The sequence below is a fragment of the Camelus ferus genome, chromosome 10 (genome assembly GCF_009834535.1).
Source record: "Camelus ferus isolate YT-003-E chromosome 10, BCGSAC_Cfer_1.0, whole genome shotgun sequence".
Taxonomy (NCBI): Eukaryota; Metazoa; Chordata; class Mammalia; order Artiodactyla; family Camelidae; genus Camelus; species Camelus ferus.
Window position 1 is genome coordinate 25,497,171 of NC_045705.1, and position 22,102 is coordinate 25,519,272.

The 22,102-nt window shown below is 38.0% G+C and overlaps 1 protein-coding gene across 1 annotated transcript in view; it reads right to left on the reverse strand.

The window, feature by feature from the left end:
* LRRC4C (leucine rich repeat containing 4C) overlaps positions 1 to 22,102 on the reverse strand; it is an 876,636-nt gene that overhangs the window by 177,102 nt on the left and 677,432 nt on the right. The window contains 1 exon segment of the mRNA XM_032488484.1: positions 5,608 to 5,704. The gene's annotated coding sequence lies outside the window, so the exon portion shown is untranslated.

The following is a 22,102-nucleotide window of genomic DNA, read 5'->3' on the forward strand; positions in this document are numbered from 1 at the left end:
TTTTTAAATCAACATTCCAATATTCTAGAAGGAGCAGCATCTACAACCTGGATGAGAGGAGAGGGGGTTTAGCTTGAAGGGCATTTACTTGCACATTCAGTTACCTGCAAAGATTTGATGGTGGCTGCACCAGAGTTCCAGGTCCCCGGATCAACACGTCGGCACCTCCCTGAGCAGGTGCCCTTTCTTTTGTACTGTGCAGGCTTGCAGGGTTGTGAATCTGTCATTTTCATCACTGCCGCTTGAAAGGATCAGGACCCTGTGGGGTCCTCCCAGGTACAAATCCTTTCTGACCCCCGTTTTTCTTTTGTAGGATATAGGTGTCATTCAGCCTCCTTGTCCTTCCCTGAGTTCCAAAGGGCAGATTCAAACAGTTGCTAATCAGGGAAGGAAGGAATGCAGAAACAAAGGAGGAGCAGTCAAGAAACAATAGTGCAGCCTTGGGGCAGGGTCCTGGTTCCTGCTCAAGGAACAGACATAACAATATGTTTGAGCTCTTCTGCGGGAGCTAAGGTCCCCACCCAGGTATAGGATGGCAACTTCAGGCTGAGCACAAGATTCCTGGAGCACCCTGTTACCTCACCCCCAACCAATCAGAAGAAAGTTACACACCCTGAAGCCCTCACCCCAAATTTTGCCTATAAACATTTTTCCCTGAAAAACCATCAGGAACTTCAGGTTTTTCATGCAGGAGCCACCCGTCCTCCTTGCCTGGCCCTGCAAGAAACCTGCTCCAAATTCCAACGTTCGGTTTGTTTGCCCTCACTTTTTTCAGTAACAAACTCATGCGCTCCTTTCACTGAGAACCAAATAGGTACCACACCAGAATTCATCTCGGCTTTACCCTGCTACTGAGCAGCACGTATATCATTGCTTCTGCTTTTAACCATCCTCAGCGTCTCTTCAGTCCCAACCCAGGCAAATCACATCTCACATTCTTGCTCTTTAGTCTTATTTGTAAGTGATGAACTGGTTTTGTTTATATTAGTTTTAAGCCACCCGCCCCCATGCTTTTTACCATACTGCTAGTGGTTATGGCCCCTCCAGTCTATGACTCGTAGCAACAGACAGGAGGGAAGGGGGAAGGGCACAACCACTAAAGGAATGACCGCAATTAGCACCAAGATGGCGGAAAAGTCAACTCCCAATAGAGCGTGAGGCCCGAGATGGCAGGAGGTTCGGCCTCCAGCGCACCTTGAGCTTCATTATACACACTGCAGCGTACTAGCTGGTGAGTGGCATGCCCACGGGCGCCATGACGGTTCCGAGGCCAACCAGGAAGGGTCAGAGAGAGGCCAGTGGCCCAGTTCCTGGGAAGCCCAGCCCCTTTCCCAAAGTAGCTGGAATAATCCTCCCACTTTTTAGTATATAAAAACCAGCCACACGGTGCCTCGAAGTGTCTCCTGCTCCCTCACCTTCCCAGGCAGCCTGCGCGCTGTCTATGAAGTGTGCGTCTCTCCGAATAAGTCCACTTTTACTCAACTATGGCTCACTCTTAAATTCTCTCCTGTGCAAAGCCAAGGACTCACACTTGGCAGGGTGCATCCCAGGGACTCAACCGAGACCTGGGACGTGGACATCCGCCTGTGCCCCCCATTTTTTCCTATACCAGCAACAATCAAGAGATGTCACTGTTATAAACTAGGACAGTAGGAGTCCCAGCTCAGCTACATTCCCAGGAAAACATGGTAAGTCCACAGAAACACCTGCTTCCAAGGGCCTTCTGGAGCGAGGACAATAAGCATTATTAAAGAGGCTGTATGTGTGTTTGCCTTTTCATGGCAGTAGAGGGTCTTCTGTCACTGAAGACCTTTTCCCCCAGTTTGCAATCTATTTTATTCTCTCAGTTTATATACTTACATCTATTTCTATTTAAAACAAGAATATATAAAAAGAATAGGCCACAGTCCTGTTACTCAGATATTTTTCTATACACATAAGATGCATAATACATGTAACATATAATTATTGATATCATATTTGCATAAATCCCTGTAATCAGATTTTTCAAAATTAATACTGTATTGTGAATATATTCTCACGATATATTCCAAGCAGCAGCATCATTACTAATGACTATATAGTGGTTTATTCTATCAATAAACTGTATTACAAGGAGTCCTTTATTTTCAGGTATTTAGAGTGTTTTTAATATATTGCAACTGTTTCCAATGCTCCAGTGATCACGCATGCACATATATCTTCATTCATTTGTTCACTGATTTCTTTAAGATAAATCTTAGAAAAGAAAATCTTGGGACATGGGTAGGCATATTTTAAAGACATCTGCTAGCATGCTATATAGGTCTCCAGAAAGTTACACCAAGGTACTCTCTCCACAGCCATTTATAAAAACATTCTTTCTTTACACTCTTGCCACCGCTGGGTGCTCTAATTCAGTTTTTAATTTAAAGATCAAGGAGGAGGCGTCCCATAGGGCTTGAGATCTCCCTGAATAGGGCTCCATCAGATTGATGGTGTAAAAGATTTGCTACCCAGGGCCTGAGTCATGGGAACGTGGGCGTGCTTTTTCTATTACCAAGAACTCTATGAATCAGATCTAATAACTATTTCAGTCACTACCAATACAGCCACATTTTAGAGACAACCCCAACTGGAAAAAGCTATGTATTTTTTATCAAAAAATTCCCATGGATGTGACAATAGCAAAGATCCAATTAGTTCTCCTTGGACTGGGGCAATAATATTGTTTCACTTGAAATTACATATCTCACTTTAGACATCTGGGGATCTAATTTATAGATATGTTTTCCAGGAATAAGTGAAACTCTATTTGTTCCTAAATAAAAATGTCAATCATCAAGGAACAGCCACTGCAACTTAACCATGTAGATGTCTATTCTTTTGTATATGAATCACAAACCTGACAAGGCTATTTGGAACTTTACTTGTTGCAATCTGTTGCTCTTGTTCGTTTAACCACCTTTGAGAAGACAGTAATTCTCTGCCCTTCTATTAGCAAGGAGAAGTCAGAAATAAACTTAAAGACTGGAAGGCTAATTCCTATTTGGATAAACCATCCCAAATGGGCAAAAATCTGTATGCCAGAGCTTACACACAACAGATAGAGAAGAGCTGTGATGGTTAAGCAAAGGGATGGTTGTATTTCCTGATCTCACCTAAGATTTTAATATGTTTTTGCAAAAGGTTCTTGGAAAATTTCCCTGAATACCCAAACATTCCTATAAAACCCATTATTCATTCACTTTACTAACAGACTCAAAATATGATTAGGAACTTCATAAATCTCAGGTAAAATTAAAATTAGAATGCTCCCACTAGGATCTGATTTATTATGCTATGATTTATTGGTGCCCAGAAACCAGATCGCTTTGAACTTCAGAGATAAATTCTTTAGAATAGATCTATCAGGGATGGATATAGCTTTCTCTTAAGTTACCTGTGGGTTTTTGTTTGTTTGTTTGTTTGTTTCATTTTGGTTTCCTAATGCAATGCTAAAAGAATGGCGTTAGAAAGCCTTTGAGGATATGGGAAAAAGGGGAAAAAATTGATATCGACTCATTTAAAAATAGATGATTAAACAAGCATATCTTGGAAAATTGTCTAATACATTTATAATTAACCTAACTATTCATTCAATCATTCTTTTCCACTAGCATTTACTAAATATCAATGGCGAGCATGCCTTTGGTTGAACTTAATATGAAGAAATCCTGAGGACTTCAATCAGGGTTCTAAGTGAGGAGCTGCATTTGTTTCTTCCTGGAGCAGGAAGCCGTAATGAGCGAGGACCACTTTATTGCGCTTTAAAGGTTTTTGCTTTATGAAAGATTTTTAGGTTTGGCACCCCCAGTGAATTTCCAGTCTTTTTATATTCTTACCGGTCCTCTCCTTTCTTTGAGCATAATGTTTTTTTCATTTCGGGGGACTAGTTGATTTCATACTTTCGAGCTTACATAAAACTTTCAGAAATACGACTTTTGAGTGTCCAAGTTAAAAGGCTGATCAATCTAGCAGTCCTTCGACATTCTTTAAGGATCTGCCCAAGAGACATTTGCTAATAACCGACTTCCTAAATGTCATTGTGCCCACACGTTTTTGTAGCTTACTCATGTTAATAGGCGGTACCCCCTTTATGCTACAATGTGATGAGTATTAAATAATATTAAATACGGACTCTTTTTCCTGATGATAGCCCTTATCTCATTTTTGATGATTAATTATTCTCCATGATATGTATTCATGATGGAGTGACAAATCCAGATGACTGCTCCTCCATCATAGAAGATAAAAATTTTCCAACCTATTCAATGTTTTCTTTTGCTACTCCAGTATAACCATCAAGAGGGAAATCATGAAAATTTGACCAAACTGAATGACCAAAATAAATCCAAGTTTTTCTTGCATGATCTTGAATCTCAGATGAAGAAACACCCATATGAAAGGAACAAGGTCCATTCATTCTTGAGGCACCATCCAGTTGAAAATATTAAGTGGCTGCTGCTACCAAGACCTACTTGGCTTGGCTCATAGTCCTGTACCAAAGTCTACTATTTTACTTTTATTCAAGCCTCTGACTTTTTTTTTCTATCCTTGTGATAAGTTCCCTTTTCTAGGTTTTATTTTCTACCAACAAATAAATCCAAGTGAAATAGATGACTTATTAAGTTAGAAATACAAATTCCCAGTGAGACAAGTCCACTGAAAAGTTAGTTAATCTCACTTACTATCTAAACTTTTTTCTCCACACCCTCTTTACAGAATCAGTGTAATCACATGCCTGAAATATTAAAGATTACTCTATGTAATGGGCTTTTTAAAAAGAGTAAAACCACAAATGCCAGCAGTCTGTCTTAGTGTCATCTTCTCTATGACAATACATGCCCCTTGTGATTCTAATAATACATGACTTCTAATAGGCAGTTAGCAAAGATTGTGCTTAGAGTCCGGCTTGCTGCTTAAAGCAGGAGACAACAGCGCTGTGGCTGCCTCCATCACTCACGGGGAACTCTCCGAGTGTGCTCTCAGGTTAACGAAAGCCTCGTGCAAGCTGTACAGAGCCCTTCCTTTCCCGGGCAGGCCTCTCCTATTTTTCAGCCGTATTACGGAATACTTATTCCTTATTACTATTTTATTTCTCCATGTGAAAAAACTCCCTTATATTAGCTCATCTGGCTTCTCTTTACTCAGTTTACTGTCTCCTTTCCTCGGTTATTAGAGTTGCTTCTGTGATTGGTGACCTTGGGAGCAAGACTTCATCAGTTAGTTTAACCCACTCTCTTCGCTTTCACATTCAGAGCAGGATGTTGAGAGGAAGACGCATTCAGGCCTGCTACTCCACACTGGAGATTTTATAGGGCAGCTGCCATGCTGGGCGAGGCTGCAGCTGCCCATCCTGGGACTGGGGGGGTAAACCGCTCTCACGCTGGGGTTCAGTGTCAGGAAGCTTGTTTTTGGCACGCATTGAAATTACATTCTCAGATATTAACTGAATCATTTATGAAAAGCAGAATCTGGCTCTCCCTTTGTCCGCTCTTTTGACTTACAGAACATCTCTTTTGTTCTGAACTTTGTAAGCTAGCAAGGAAGCCACAGGAAAACAGATTAGTGCCACTTGAAACTTACCTTCTGGAAATTTCCCCAAAGTCTCTGATCTTCCTGAGAAAACCCAAAGAGGTTAAAGAAGCGTTCTGGATTTCTGTAGATATCATTTCTTTTATACCTGGAGGAAGACAAACACAAATATTATCTTTTTAAATTATGCAATTGAGAACAAATTTAAGGCTATTATTAGGTAGTCCAGCTTGTCACTTTACCCCAATTGCGTTTAGTCTTTCTTCTTTCTAATATAGATAGGCAAACACAGACAGAAACATTCACACAGATACAGATACAGATACAGAGAGAGATATTTGTTTTAGTTTATTCATCTCTGCATTTGCCAGTTTTGCTTCCCTTTACCAATGGTCACTGCATTGGATTATTGAAGTGTGTCATGTGTCATACATACTTCATTGGAGAAACATTTTGAATAATATTTTGTACAGAAATTGGAGAGACTTCTTACTCTTACCTCATCCACTGTCATGAGTTCAAAATAATAGATACAGTTATCAGTTTATTCTAACTGTAATAGCCAAGTGGACATTAAAAATGGACTAGAAAATGTACACTATAATTTACGTATTTCTCAGTTTGATATAGCAACAAGGAAATGAGTAAATACAGGCATTGAACTGAAAATCAGAACTAGATTTAATTCATCACCCTATCATAATCAGCCAGGCTATTATGGGCAAGTATCCAAACTTCTCTGAGTCTTAATCTCTCCACACATAAAATTAAGAGCTTTGTACAGAATCGCCTCTAAGTCCCTTTCCATTTTTCAAATTTTGTGATAATTTTCCGTCTGACGATGTGGTGTGATATAGGTAGGATGGTCAGGAAGAATCTGTAGTAAAGCACGTTTAGAGAAAGCCTGAATTTTTGTAAACTTATTGTATGTATCAGTTACTTCCTTCTATCTCTGTTGGGCAAACAGTTACTTGTCGGTAAATGATATTAAGTTGATTGTAATCAATTAATTTCAGGTTTATCTATTGAAGAACTCAATTGTATACCTCATGGAACTTAGTAAAACCTGGATTTCTAATTCTCAGGATTCATACTCCTTTGGGGGTTGATGACCAGCGGCTCAGTGGCTATCTAGCCTTCTGCTACCCTAACGTTGAGAGGAAGAAACTAATTCTGTAGAAACTGGGGAAACCAGTTAGATAGATAGCTTACAGAATCTGACAACGTAATATGACATTATTTTTTTTTCCCCATCAGATATCTTCAAAGGGAAAAACATTTCTGGGTGAAATATTCATATCTAATTTGTAATCATTGTCCTGTAAAGACAAAACAATTCCTAAAACTGATGACTGAGTGATAGCTCAAATTAGTACAAGGATAACTTTAAAAGTAACACATGAACATTTTTTTGTGGTTGTTATTAGAGTAATGGGGATTAATTTAAGCCTGCATTACGTATCTGATACTGGGATAAACTCTCTACATTATTTTATAGATTAAACTTTATAAGTACCCTATTATAATTTTGAATTATTATTCTTGTTTTTAGGTGAGGAAACTGAGGCATGTCAGTTGCCCAGAGAGAAATAGTAAGTGCAGAGTTACCAGGCCTGTGGGATCTCAGAGCCTAAAGCCCTTACTGTGTGATGTATCCTAGCCCTACAGAGTTTGTTGGCTTCTCCTAGGCCAGTAAATATTGAATTTCAGTAAGTTCTCTCAGTCTTATACTATCTGAGCCTCTGAAAGCATTGGTTGGTATTATCTTTTGATATATGAAGGCTTGGACTATGGTTTTGTATTTCACTGCTATGTTTAGGGGAGCAAAATGCTGCTTTTTCCGTCTTGCAGCCTGAGTTTTCTGCCTGGTATTTAGCGTGTTTCAAAGAAATGTGTTGAGAGCAGGAGGCTTACTTCGTACACATGTGAGTACAGAGAGCTGAGCTGGGTGGGGCTGTCTGCAGGGGCAGAAGCATCGGATGTGAAGCCCTGTAGGGGGTGGTTGTGAAGAGAAGAACCAGGCAGAGAGTTTGTTGATCAGAACAAAGTGAATCATATCATTACACAGATTCACAGAACGTGGGACTGAAGAGGCCTCACTAATCAAATTTCATAGTGTGTAGGTGAAGGAAATAAGACACGAGGTGTTCAGGAACTAGGAACTGGGTTTTTGGATGTCATCCATCTACCCCGCTTCTCAATAGTAACATTATATCCTTAATTGCATGTTTATATGCTTGTCTTCAACAAGAAATCCACTACTCTAAATAAACTTATGGTTAGGGAAGGGATAAACTGGGAGTTCGAGATTTGCAGATACTAACTACTATATATAAAATAGATAAACAACAAGTTTCTACTGGGAACTATATTAATACCTTATAGTAGCCTATGATGAAAAAGAATAGAAAAAGGAATACATGTATGTATACGTATGACTGAAACATGCTGTACACCAGAAACTGACATATTGTAAGCTGACTATACCTCAGTAAAAAAGAATGCAAATTAAAAAAAAATTTTTTTAAAGGAATTCACTTCTCTAGGGCTGCAAGTATCAATCACACTGTGCGATTTAAGACCCAAAGAGCATATAGTGCGCATGAAAAAGACCTTGGCGTCAGACCAGCCAGAGTCCTAGGGCCAGCAACATCCCTTTTCAGTTGTGGAATGTTAGGGATGTGGCTTAATCTCTCCAGGGGACAGGTTCCTTATCTCTAAAATAGGGTAACAGCAGCAGCCCCCTCTCTGTGCTGCCTTGGGGATTAAGTGAGTTTTTTTTTTTTTAAGACTTTGCATCAAGATCTGGCACAGAGTAAGAAAGCATACGCAAAAACTTCCAGATTTCATTTTCATCATCATTATCATCACCACCATTATTTCTCTGATGAGAGCCTAACACAGTACAACATCCTTTGAAATGATGTTTTCTTTTAAAATAGGGAACTATAAATCCCAACAGAAGGAGATTCTGGCTGAAGAACTAACGAAATAGACTGAAATGACCAGCATGGTCATAGACTTTTGATTTCTCATCAGTGAAATGGGAAGGACACTGATCTCCATATACATTTGAAATTTATGTACAATACTCCAAAATAATAGATTCATAATTTGATATTTTTGCTGAGGACTGTCCAAATCAGTCGCAAGCAAAGTCAGAAGTTCTCATGGCCAGACCACATAACTAAAACAAATGGTTTTGCATGACCAAAGAGAGAGAGAGAAGAAAGAAAAAGCCTCATTTCTTTCTTAATCATAAGTTGATGTGAAGAGATGTCCATTTGGATTCTGCCATTAGAGAGCTCAGTTATGCAATATTCACACAAAAACAGTTCCAAATCAATACAACATGTTTTAAATTTACATTAACATTTAAATTAATGAGAAGCTTAATGTGAATTACGGAGCTTTAGCTGCTTAGGACTATGCTCCTTCTTGCCAACTTGGAACAGGGTCTGTTGACTCACCTTCTCAGTCTCATAAACAGCTTCCAGACTTTATGTGTTTTCAGTGCCAGGGGACGTTCAAGCTGGTGAAAGATGCCATATTGACATCACCAGGGAACGAAGTTGGCCCTCTCCACTAAAGATGGAGCATGCTTCCAGCAACTACACACACTTCCCCTGAAGGGCAGATTGCCACAGGCAGTTGTCACGCCTGGAAATGCTCTAGGATCAGAGCTTATGCCACCCCACCCCATTCATTTATCCAAAAAACATTTCTGGAGCACCAACTATGGACATAGAACTGTGCTAAAACAACCCTGATTCTACTTCAAGGAACGCATAGTCTATTGAAGGATACAGCCACAAATGTACATATATAAACAGTCATAGAACAATTTGACATCTCCTGTGATAAAATAAGGTTTGTACTGGGTGCAGTCAAAGGCACCTGAATTAGATTAGTGGAGAATTAAGAACAGTCTTCTGAGAAAATAAGGCTTGAAAGACAAGTAAGAATTAGTCAATCAAAGAAAAGCAGAAACTCTCACCACTCACAGGGGACAGCCTGAAAAAGAGCCTGAGACCTTTGCTTCAGTGAATGAAGTTCTGAATCATCAGAGTGTGAGAGGTGGGGCAAAGACGTGTGTGTGTGCACGCGCACATGCACGTGCATATGTACACATGTACACAAAGAAGTGTAGGTGTAACAAATTAACATGCACGGCTAGGCAGGGACAAGTGCATGAGAGAGCTCACATGCCATGCTAAGAAGTTTGGACACTATCCTTAAAATGATGCAAATGCAGATGATCTGCTGTATTTTTTGTGTGTTTTAATAAGCTTGGAGAAAAGTTCTAAGTTCACAGCAAAATTGAATGAAAAGTACAGAGTTCCTATATCTCCTATCCCCAAATATGCAAAATCCCACACTATGGATATCCTACACCACAGTGGTACATTTGTTACAATTAATGACCCTACATTGACACATAATTAGCACCCGAAGTTTATAGTTTGCATTAGAGTTCACTCTTGGTATTGTACATGTTATGGGTTTAGACAAAAGTATAATGATGTGTATCCACCATTAAAGTATCTCATAAAATAGTTTAACTGCCCCCAAAATCCTCTATAGTTCACCTATTCACTCCTCTCTCTTCTCCCCCCAACCCAAGGCAACAAATAATTTTTTTATTGGCTCCATAGTTTTGACTTTTCCAGAATGTCATATAGTCAGAATCGTATAGCATGTGGCCTTTTCAGATTGGTTTCTTTCACTTAATATTAAGAAATATGGCTTATTATTATCACTTAATATTAAAAATGGTTTGTGAGCTCATTTATTTTTAGTACTGAATAATATTCCATTTTCTGGACGTACAACAGTTTATTTATCCATTCACCTACTGAAGGACATCTTGATTGCATCTAAGTTTTGGCAATTATGAATAAATCCACTATAAACATCTGTGTGAAGGTGTTTGTTTTTTGTGGACATAAGTTTTCACCTCCTTTGGGTAAATACCAAGGAGCACAACTGCTGGAACGTATGATAAGAGTATGTTTAGTTTTGTGAGAGATCACCAAACTGTCTTCCAAGGTGGCTGTACTATTTTGCATTCCCATCAGCAATGAATATGAGTTCCTGTCACTCTACACCCTCACCAGCATTTGGTGTTGTCAATATTTTCAGTTTTAGCCATTCTGATAGATGTGTAGTGGTTATGTTGTCGTTTTAATGTTCATTTCCCTAATTATACGTAAGGCGAAGATTTCTTCATATGTCTGTAATCTGTATATCTTCCTTAGTGAGGCATCTGATCAAGTCTTCGGTCTATTTTTTGATGGGGTTGTTTGTTTCTTCATTATTGAGTTCTACAAGTTCTTTGTGCATTTTGGATAACAGTCCATTATCCGATGTGTCTTTTGCAAACATTTTCTCCCATTCCTTTCATTCTCTTGACAGTGTCTTTCACAGAGCAGAGAGAATTAGCAACACTATACCTGAGTTCTATCACTCTCATCCTTTTTTTTTGCAAAACTCTATTTATTGAGCACGAACTATGTGTCAGGGAATGTATTAGATTCTGTGATAGAACGATGAACAAGATAGACATTATCCCTTGCCCTGAAGAAACTTACATTTTGGTGAGAGATGAGAAAAAACAACTAATTCAATATACAGATTATGTAAAAAAACTATTAAAAAATAAACAGAATGGGGTCAGCGTTTCTTAAATGTGAATAGGATGAACGCTGGACTGAGACTCACTAGATTCAAATCCCAGCTCTGCCACTCCCCCATTAAGTCATGTTGGCAAGTCTGTGTCTCATTTCCTCATCTGCAAAATAAAGATAAGTGTTCCAGTTCATAGGCTTGTTGTGAGGTTTAGTCAATAAATGTACAGCGATTAGCCTAGTACTTGGCTCAAAATTATTGGTTATTATTATAGTTGTGGTTACTGTTACTGTTTTATGCTTACTGTTACTAATGCTTTGGGTAGCTTGGTCAGGGAAGGACTGCTTGAAAGTGTGACGTTTGGGGTTTAGTCTGAAGAATGAGAAAGAGCTGACATGTGAAGAGCTTTAGGAAGGGTGTTTATACCATTTCTTATACAGAGCCAGCAGCACTTGTGAAATTCTTGAAATGATGTTAAAATGTTTTCAAATTATGGCACTACTTCAGTGTAGATAGTGTGATATTATGTAAGTTTCAGCTTCTTAAACTTTGACTCCAGGAAAGAGGGGGTTTCCTGTTTCAATCAAGAACCCACAGTCCAAAATTATGTAAGAAAATTCACATTCCAGAGATAGCTACCAAAATTTTTTTTTCCTTCTCTTAGTCAACACCAGATGGTCAGCTAATGATCATCATTATTACAAACTAGTAAGCTGGGATTTATTGGCAAATAAATGTCTTGATACTAGGCATTAAAAATAGTAGAAATGGGTCTTTACTGGTGAAATTAAAGGTCTTCATGATATGTGGATCAACCTGCATATTTTGGGGACATTCCTCACCTTTATATCAACATGGTTAAAGAATCGAGTGAGGTATCAAGTTTATATCCTTATGTTAGGGGAGATTCCTGAAGCTTGATCCATAAATTGTTCTGTGTCCAGCCATGAGTTAGAAGAACATTTCATTGGCTGATCCAACTAAAAATGCATACTAATTCTGCCTCTGGAATGCGGTCTGCTGAAAGGTGGCATTCAGAGCACCTAAAAGAACAAAAAGATGGGGGGGACAGTATAGCTCAGGGGGCAGAGCACATGCTTAGCACTCACGAGGTCCTGGGTTTAATCCCCAGTACCTCCTCTAAAAATAAATAATAAAACCTAATTTCATCCCCCCCCCAGAAAAAAAAAAAAAGAACAGAAAGATGGAGCTTTGCTTTATTTTCAGAACTATTTTGTGCTTACTCACTAAGTCAAGCATGTATGTCTAGTAAGTATCTGCATGCTTGGCAAAATTAGCTCGGTGACTTTGCTTTCCTGTTACCTAGTGCTGAGAGTATAGTTAATTCTTATTTCACTCAGGCTTCTCTGCCTATTACCATCTACCAGAAAGAGTCTAGTGCCTATATATTGTGCAGGACCAAAGGAATTTAGATCCACTTGCGATATTTACATGTCCAAGGAGCCAACAGGAAACTGTTGCATCCTGAGTGTGGTAAGAAGAATACTGTTAAAAACTGAAATTGGAGAGGTAGACAAACAGAAAAAGTGCAGGGACTTTTAGCTCCTGATAAGATTTTTTTGGATTGAGTTCTCAGTGTAATAGGAATCCTGTAAGATGTAAGAAGAGAGCGCTACTGACCTGTTTCACATTTTTTAAAGATGATATTAACTGACTTGTAGAAAATGGATATTGAGGGTCAGATTGAGTGCAGGGAGGAAAGTTGAGGAATATTGCAGGAGTCCAGGCCAGAGTGATAAAGGCTCAAACCCAGTGATAGAAATGGATGTAAGAAATGTGGACTTTGAAACACTTTTTGGGGAAGAAAGCCCAGTAGGATTTGCTTGTAGACTGAGAATGCAAAATAGGACAAGGGAAGACTCCCAGGTTTGGGACAACTGATGGCAAACCTTCAGTGCCGAATGTGGCTGCTGGAAAGGGTCTGGGCTGCAGGGCTGAGATTCAGTCTTCCTGCTAAGGGGTGTCTATAGCAATGGCAGAGGGAGGCATTATAAGGCTTCTGTTGACTTCCCCATGGATCCATGCAGAAAGTCCCTGACTCCCACCCCAGGGCTGTCAACAGAGACTGCGTGTGGAGGGCACATGCTCTTTGGGATTATGGGAGGTGTCTTGCTCACACGGGGAGGCCTCTTTTCCATGCATAAGTAGAAAGAACCATACGAGAAGTGTCAGCGTTTCAGATTTATTTCAGATTCATTGAGCCTCACTGTTCCCTTGCAGAAAATGAATGACCGAGAAGAGGGCTTCTATCTTTATCTGCCATCATTAAGAAGATAATATTCATCAAAAGCTCCAGTGCTTCAACATAATTCTTGCCTCTTAGTTCAATGCATGAATATATTTTCATAGTCATTGATTTAGTCAGTTAGTCAGTCCATCTGTCAGTCTGTTGGTCAGCGATTCATTTAATAAACATTTCCTATAAATTAGCCAAGAATTGGAGATGAGCCTTACATAAGTCCACTTTATTTTGCTTGTATGTCTCCTAGACATTCAGTCTGTTAAGCACCAACAAAATATATCTCAAATGCAATTTAGAAAATTGACTTCACTGCACTCTATATTAACTCTGGGACTATTGTAAAAAAATTAAGGATTAAGCAAATAATAAAGTCGATTGCTTTTATATTTGAGCTATGAAAACTTTACATCCTTTAGAATATCAGATTTTATTTTCATTTTATACTTCCAATTTCTAAACGTGAAGGTATTTGAGATTCATTTTTTAACGAATGGGCTCAATCATTATATATATATATACTTGATCTTTACACATGTTAAAAGGCACATAATATAGATACTAGCTAGATGTATACACAGACTATTCAAATTGAAATATTTTTACATAAATTTTAAAATAATTCAGATTGTATAAGAAGAACTAAAATGAGATCATTTATACCGAAACTTGATATTTTACTTTTCCATGGCCTGTGTAGCTTTGAATAGAGACCTCTCAACATTCTCTGTCACAACATTTCATCTAAAGTGGAGTTAATACAATGTAGCTCCTTTAAACTATTCTTTATTTAACGTGACAATCAGGAGTCCAATATCTAGGAAGTCTTTTAGGCTCTTTGGTTTTTACCTTAAAATAAACAGAGCGCATCATTATTATTATCTGTAGTAAAAAAGCTTAAGAAAGCAAGAGGTGAATTGCCGAAAAGATACACTCACATCGTTATCAGTTCAATGATACAGTACAAGAAGTCTACATGTTGTGATACTTTTTCATATTTTTCTTTAGCTACTGAAGTAGTTGGCAAGTTACATGTATTTATCAAACCATGTAATCACATTTTTTCTTGTACTTCTGAAAGGCAGACAATAAAAGTCAACTATTGAAATAACTCTCATTGGATCAGCATTTAACAATGGAGGTTTCCTGAGGATTTATGACCAGGTTGAAAAAATTGGTAGTTTCAGGGATCCCTAGGTGGTATCACTTTTTGGTTTATTTTTTTCCCTGGAGATTTAATAACTGGGATGATTACTTCTGTCATAAATTAAAAGCAGGAGAGAAATTGTTATCAGTTCAAATGGGGGATATTTTATGGGCTATTTAGCTTTTGGAGTCTTGGAAGATGAGTAGTTCATGAATGTGGAAGAGGTAACTGGGTCATAGCAGCATGTGGGGGAAACCCCCCCAAACTTTTGCACTAAATAAAGCTTCTTTTCATTCAGAAATCTTCAGGTATTTTAAGATATTTTTTAATGCCACTTTCATAACTCAGAAAGAACGAACATTGCTACAAATATGTCTCAACATTGCTATAAGTATGTCTCTTTGCGAGGAAAAATTGAGACCTCTGTGGTGAGCCAAAAAGTAAGCTCAGTAAAAGGAGACCCTGACTGATGACAGAATGCTACTCTGTGTGAGTGAGGCTGACTCTGCGCTCCATCCGCTCTCATTATGTATTCTGCTAATAGCTCAAGGATGTAAAAATAACAGTTCGGTAAGAGTCGAGTGCAAAATTAAGATTTAATTAAACCTTGTTTCACTTGGGCGAGCTGGCCAGGCAAGGATGTCATGGGAGAACAAAGCCCACACTGTGCTGACTAGCAGCAAAGAGGTGTGGAGCTGAAATGCCAGTGCACATGGTTACTGTAAACAAGATGAGGGGAGCGACTGGAACGGTGCTGTCAACTGAAACCACGCTTCGTGAGCCACGCTCGAAGGCTAGGAGGGTATGGAGTCCGCAGAAAGCAAACAGACTTGGAGGACACTGGCCAGGAATCAGCCTTCCTGGGTTGTTCTGATAAAGTGCAATTAAAACTGTTTGGTGTGCTTCGAGGCAAAGAACAAGACCCAAAAGTGGTAACGACAGGAAATGCAATTTCTGCTCAACATAAAATTAAGTGTCTAAGCCGTGAAAACTATTCAAGGGTGGAATAGACTGCCTTAAAAAAGTAGTGAGTTTATTGTCATTTGAGTATTCAAGAATAGGCTGGCTGCACAGCCACTTGGTAGTTACTTTCTTGCTTAATATAGTGTCATTCTCCGCATCCAATGAGTTATGCCAGTTTGGTATTCACTTAAAGCAGAAGAAGCAGTTGAATTATGAATATACATGAATTGCAGTTGCTTCTGTGGTAGTTTGAGATGGGATGGCTCGCACTGGTCCAAGTGCCATAACGTATCAATACACACTGGAGAAGCATTTTTTCTAGTTTTTCTGATGGAGCTGTCTCTACATAAGCGACCTTTTAAAATCAAATACACTTCAGCAGTGTATTATCTTCCTAGGACTGCTATAACACAGTACCACAAATGGGATGGCTCTGAAGAATCGAAATGTATTCTCTCACAGTTTTGGAGTCCAGAAATTCAAAATCAAAAGGTGCGAGGAACGTGACGACAGCAAAATGGCCAATAAGACATCCCTTGCACACATTTCCCCCTTAGCAATGATGACTTGGCATCCATCCACAGACAAAAGTGTCTTCATGGGAGCTCTGGAATTTAGGAGGAAATTGTGAAATCCCAGGGAATTCCAAGACCACGGAGAGCCAGTCAGGCTTGCACAAAGGCAGCTGAATCACTAACCATGGTCCTGGCTACAGACACCATAAATAGCTCTGAACCCCTGAGAACGTGGTTACAGCCCCATTTGGCTTTGGATCCATCACCAGCACCATACACCAAGGGACTGGGAAAAATCATGTCCACCCATGCATCAGAAATAGACATATGGACATTGGTCCTGGCCATGGTCCTTGAAGTGTCCCATGAACCAAATTCAGACCTTCTTGGCTACAATCTGGGAGTCCCTGGAGGTAAGCCCACCAAATTCAATCAGATTGTAGATTATGAAAATGCCCTGTAACTGGGCTTCAGTCCTGTCCCAAACACCATCTGTGAATATTCTTTCTGACAGACGGACCATGCAGGAAACACTCCTGTTTGTGCCTGCAGAGATCCTGAAAGGGCCTTAACTAGGCATCAACACCTGCTGAGCCACAGCCCCATAAGCTGGACACAGGGATAAAGCAAGAGAACCTCCTATCTGTACCCCCAGAGATCCTAAAAGGTCCCTGTATGCTGAGCCAGATTCTTAACGGCCACAGTCAGCCAGTTTGGCAGCAGGAGTAATTCCCATCTGTGCTTCTGGAAATCCTGAGCCCTATACTTACTGTCAGAGACAAGTCCAGTTTGCCCAGAGGCCTGGCAGGAGACATTACAAATGACACCACATAAATATAAAGGATTCTAAGAGATTGCTATGAACAATTATAGGTCAAAAATTGGAAAACATAGAATAAATGAATTCCTAGAAATGTACAACCTACCAAGGTTGAATCACAAAGAAACAGAAAATTTGAACAGATGAACAAGAATTAAGGAGATTGAAGAAGTCATCAAAACTTTCGCAATAAAGGAAAGCCCAGACCAAATGACTCTACTGGTGAATTTCAACAAACTTTCAAACAAGAATTAACATCAGTCCTTCTCACACATGTCTAAAGAACTGAAGGGGAGGGAACATTTCCAAAATCATTTTGTGTGGCCAGCATTACCCTGATATATAAGCCAGATAAAGACACCACAAGAAAAGAAAACTACAGGACAATATCCTTGATGAATATAGATACAAAAATTCTCAAAAAGATTCTAGCAAACCAATTCAATAGCACTCTAAAAGGATCATATACCATGATCAGGCAGAGTTCATTTCTGAAATGCAAGGATGGTTCAACATACACTAACCAATACACATGATAAACCATATTATAGAATGAAGGATAAAAATCATATCATCCTCTCAACAGATGCAGAAAAAGTGGTAAGATTCAACATCCTTTCATGATAAAAGTTCTCAACAAATTGGGTATAGAAGGAGCATACCTTAACATAATAAAGGCCATGTGTGTGAAATCCACAATTAGCATCATACTCAGTTGTGAAAAGCTTAAATATTTTCCTCTAAAATCGGGAATAAGACAAGGGTGCCCACTCTCATCACTCTTTTCAAACATACTATTAGACGTCCTAGCCAGAGAAATTAGGCAAATACAAGAAACAAAAGTCATCTCAATTGGAAAGGAGGAAGCAAAATTGTCTCTGCTTATGATGTGATTTATATATAAAAACCCTATGAATTCCACCAAAAAGCTGTTAGAACTAATAAATTAATTCAGTAAAGTTGCAGGATACAGAATGAGCATACAAAATTAGTTATATTTCTATACACTAACAATAACATATCTGAAAAAGAAGGAAAACAATCCCATTTACAACAGCATCAAAAATAATAAAATACTTAGGAATAAATTTAATCAAAGAATTAAAAGATCTAACTGAAAACTATAAGATATAGGTGAAAGAAATTGAAGAACACACAAATAAATGAAAGATTTCCAATATTCATGGATCAGAATTAGTATTGTTGAAATGTCTGTACTAGCTATGTACTAGTACACTGGACATACACCAGTATACTAGACTTACATAGATTTAAAGCTATTTACAGTTTCAATGTAATCCTTATCAAAATTATAATGGCATTTTTTACAGACTTAAAAAAATTAAATTAGTATGGAACCATAAAGACCTCCAATAGCTAAGAAAATCTTCAGAAACAGGCAGGAGGACGTCCTTATTTAAAACTATATTTCAAAGCTATATAACAAAACAGTATGCTACTGGCATAAAAAGAAACACATAGACCAATGGCATAGACTAGAGAGCCCAGAAATAAACCTATGCATATTCAGTTAACTGATATTTGATGAGGGAGTCATGACTACTCAATGGGGAAAAGATAGTCTTTTTAATAAATGTTGTTGCTAATACAGGATATTTGCATACAAAAGAATAAAACTGGATCCACACATTACACCAGTTAGAAAAATAACTTGAAATGGATTAAAGACTTAAATGTAAGAAGAAAAACCATAAAACTCCTAGAACACATAGGGAAAAAAGTTCTTTGACATTGGTCTTGGCAACAATTTTTTGGATATGACACCAGATATGTGCATATATACACATACGTACATACATGGGTGTAAATACACATAAAGAAGCAAGCCAGCCCGTCAGCAGAAAGGGAAGTATGATAAAGCATCAACTTAGTTGGTGGTATCTATCTCAATTTTTCATTTTATTTCTTTTTCTCATTCTCTATTTCTTCCTCCCTCCATCCCTCCTTTCATCTCTTCCTTTTCTTTTTAATTTTTTTTCCTTCATTTTCTTCTCTGTTACAGATCACCAGCTATAATTCAGGAAGATGTAATCTGAAAGCACTGTCTATAACATTTACTCTGAGCTCACTGTTCACTATTATGGTTCCTTCCCTAAATGGAAATTATGTCTTGGCTATGACAATCCTTTGACATTCCTAGTGAAAGTGCTTTTCTTCTCCCTTCAATTTTGAAAGAATTATGTATTTTTTTCAGACTCAAAATGTTCAAAGGCTCTATATTAATTCATATAATTCAATGGTCCAAATTCCTTCTACATTTCATATTCCAAGCAAAATTACTGGCAGAAAAACAACAAGAACAAAAACAACAAAACAAGAAATCAAAGCCACAACAAACAAGATCACAATGTTTTGGCCACTGGAAATCACTGAAGTCACTGAAACCATTCAACACTGGTCATCATCAGTGTTCTCTGAGAATTGTTAGCTAACCTATATCTGAATGATGCACATCCTATGTATTTATAACTTTTAAAATAACTGGGCAACTGTAGATTTTTCATTCATAAATAACATGCTTTATGTTTACTTTTTAAATACACAAAAAAATCCAGGGACATTTTAAATGGAAAAGTTTTATACATTGTAGTGTCTCATAATTGTTCCTGTTTCCTGTGTTACATATTTTTAGGTGCAGAAACCATTACCATGAACACAGAAGTGAGAATATGAACTGTGTGTCTGTGCTAGAAGAAGGATCACTTTACATATATTTGTATTATATAAACAAGGAGGTGGGTTTTTGTGAATGACATTTAAAGGCATAGCACAGAAATCAATTTCTGAATTAGAATTTAGGCTTAACATTTCTTTTTCAAGTCTATATAAACCCTATACATATGTCTTCTCTTATTAGGATGTGAAACAGAAGGTGGACTTTCTTAGTAAAGGGCTTTTCAAGCATCGTTCCCAATAAACAATCAAAAAAAAAAAAAAAAGGATTAAGACTTTTAATAGAAATGTAAGAGATTCTAATTGCATTTACTTTGCTACAGCATGAAAAATGTATTACATGACCAGAAAGTGAAAGTAGAAAATCTTAGATTTATAGTCAGGGTAACAGTTGGATGTGCTGAGTTCAGATGTCTACACAGGCAGGGAATCTCTCATTCTCCTTATATGATGTCATCCTGCCTCTGATAACACACTGGCAGCAAGGAGGAGTTTATTTTTTGTAAGTGTGCCCATCCCAAGTGGAATGGATGTGCTCAACTTCTGAAATTTCTTACTTATGTAATTATTTACTCAATAAATAGCTAGAGTTTCACTGTACAAAGCAGTTAAGAACATGAGTTTTAGATCCAGACAAACTGAATTCCAATCTCTCCTCAGACTTTGACTGTCTCTATGACTTCAGGGAAGTTTTTCCATGATCTCTGTGCCTCATTAACTTCAATTGTAAAACGTGACAGTAATGACACCTACCATATATGGTCATTTTGCAAAATATTTTATGTTAAGCACACAGACCTGAGCCTGACACATATGAAGCCTGAAATGATCATGATGTTTCTATTTATTTATTTTTAGTTGAGTAGGTATTATGTACCAGGTATTGTCCTTGGTAATGGGGATACAGCAGTAATCAAATCAAAATCCCTGCCTTATGAAATTTACCTTCAGATTTGAAATATGTAATAGAACCTTGGTTGTTATTCACCAAACCTCTCTACTCTTCCTTCTTTAAAAATCTTACTGGAGAAAAAGGAACCCTCCTGCACTGTTGGTGGGAATGTGAATTGGTGCAGCCGCTGTGAAGAACAATATGGAGGTTCCTTAAAAACTAAAAGCAGAGTTACCATATGATCCAGCAATCCCACTCCTGGGCACGTATGTGGATAAAACTCTAATTTGAAAAATACGTACACCCCAATGTTCATAGCAGCACTATTTACAATAGCCAAGACATGGAAGCAGCCTAAATGTCCATGGACAGATGACTGGATAGAGAAGGTGTGCTGTTAAATTACCCAATAAAATATTACTCAGTCATAAAAAAGAATGAAATAATGCAATTTGCAGCAACATAAATAGACTTAGAGATTATTATATTCGGTGAATTAGGTCAGACAGAGAAAGACAAATACCCTAATATACCACTTTTATGTATAATCTAAAAAATGGTACAAATGAACTTTTTCACAAACCGGAAATAGACATGTAAAAAAAAGTTATGGTTATCAAAGGAGAATGGAGTAGGGGGAAGGGATAAACCAGGAGTCTAGGATTAACATATATACACTACTATATACATATATATTTGTATAAATAAAATAGATAAACATCAAGGACATACTGTAGAGCACAGGGAACTATATTCAATATCTTGTAATAACCTATAATGGAACCAAGAATCTGAAAAGGAATATACATATATATGTATGTATATGTATAACTGGATTACTTGCTGTACACTTGAAACTAACACAACCTTATAAATCAACTATACTTTAATAAAAGAAAATCTTATTTAATCATTTATTTATTTAAGATATAATTGACATAATTAGTTTTAGGTATACAATATAATGATATATGATTGTGAAAGAATCAATGCAATGTCTAGTTAACATCCATCACCACATAGTTAACAATTTTTTCTTCTTGTGATGAGATCTACTCTTCCTTCTCGACTGACAGCTGAAGTACATACCCTAATATTTCCTACAGTCATATGTGTCCACAGGGCTGAGTTCTAGCAAAAGGAATGTGGAAGGCAGTGATGTGTACTATTTTCAGATCTGGCTCATCAATAGTTCCCACATACCAACCACTCTCTTCCACTGCCTGCTGGCTCTACGGAGATGCAGGATGAAGCTGAAAGCCACGGGTCAAACATGTCAGCCTTTCTTCTTGAATGACTCTGTGGGGCAGATTCCCAGTCCCATACCCCTGCTGCCAGTGACATTCAAACTTTCTACACATAGGAAAACTATCTTCTCTTTTACCATGCTGCTAAAAATAACACAATTTTATCTTTTATAGCATTTAGCATCACTTCCATTAATATGAAGAGAGTAGGTAAACAAATGCAGGCATATCTCATTTTATTGTGCTTTGTGTATAGTGTTTTGCAGAGATTTCTTTTTTTACAAATTGAAGGTTTGTGGCAGCTCTGTGTTGAGCAAGTCTATGGTACTGTTTTCCCAATAGCATTTGCTCACTTCACATCTCTGTGTCACATTTTTGTA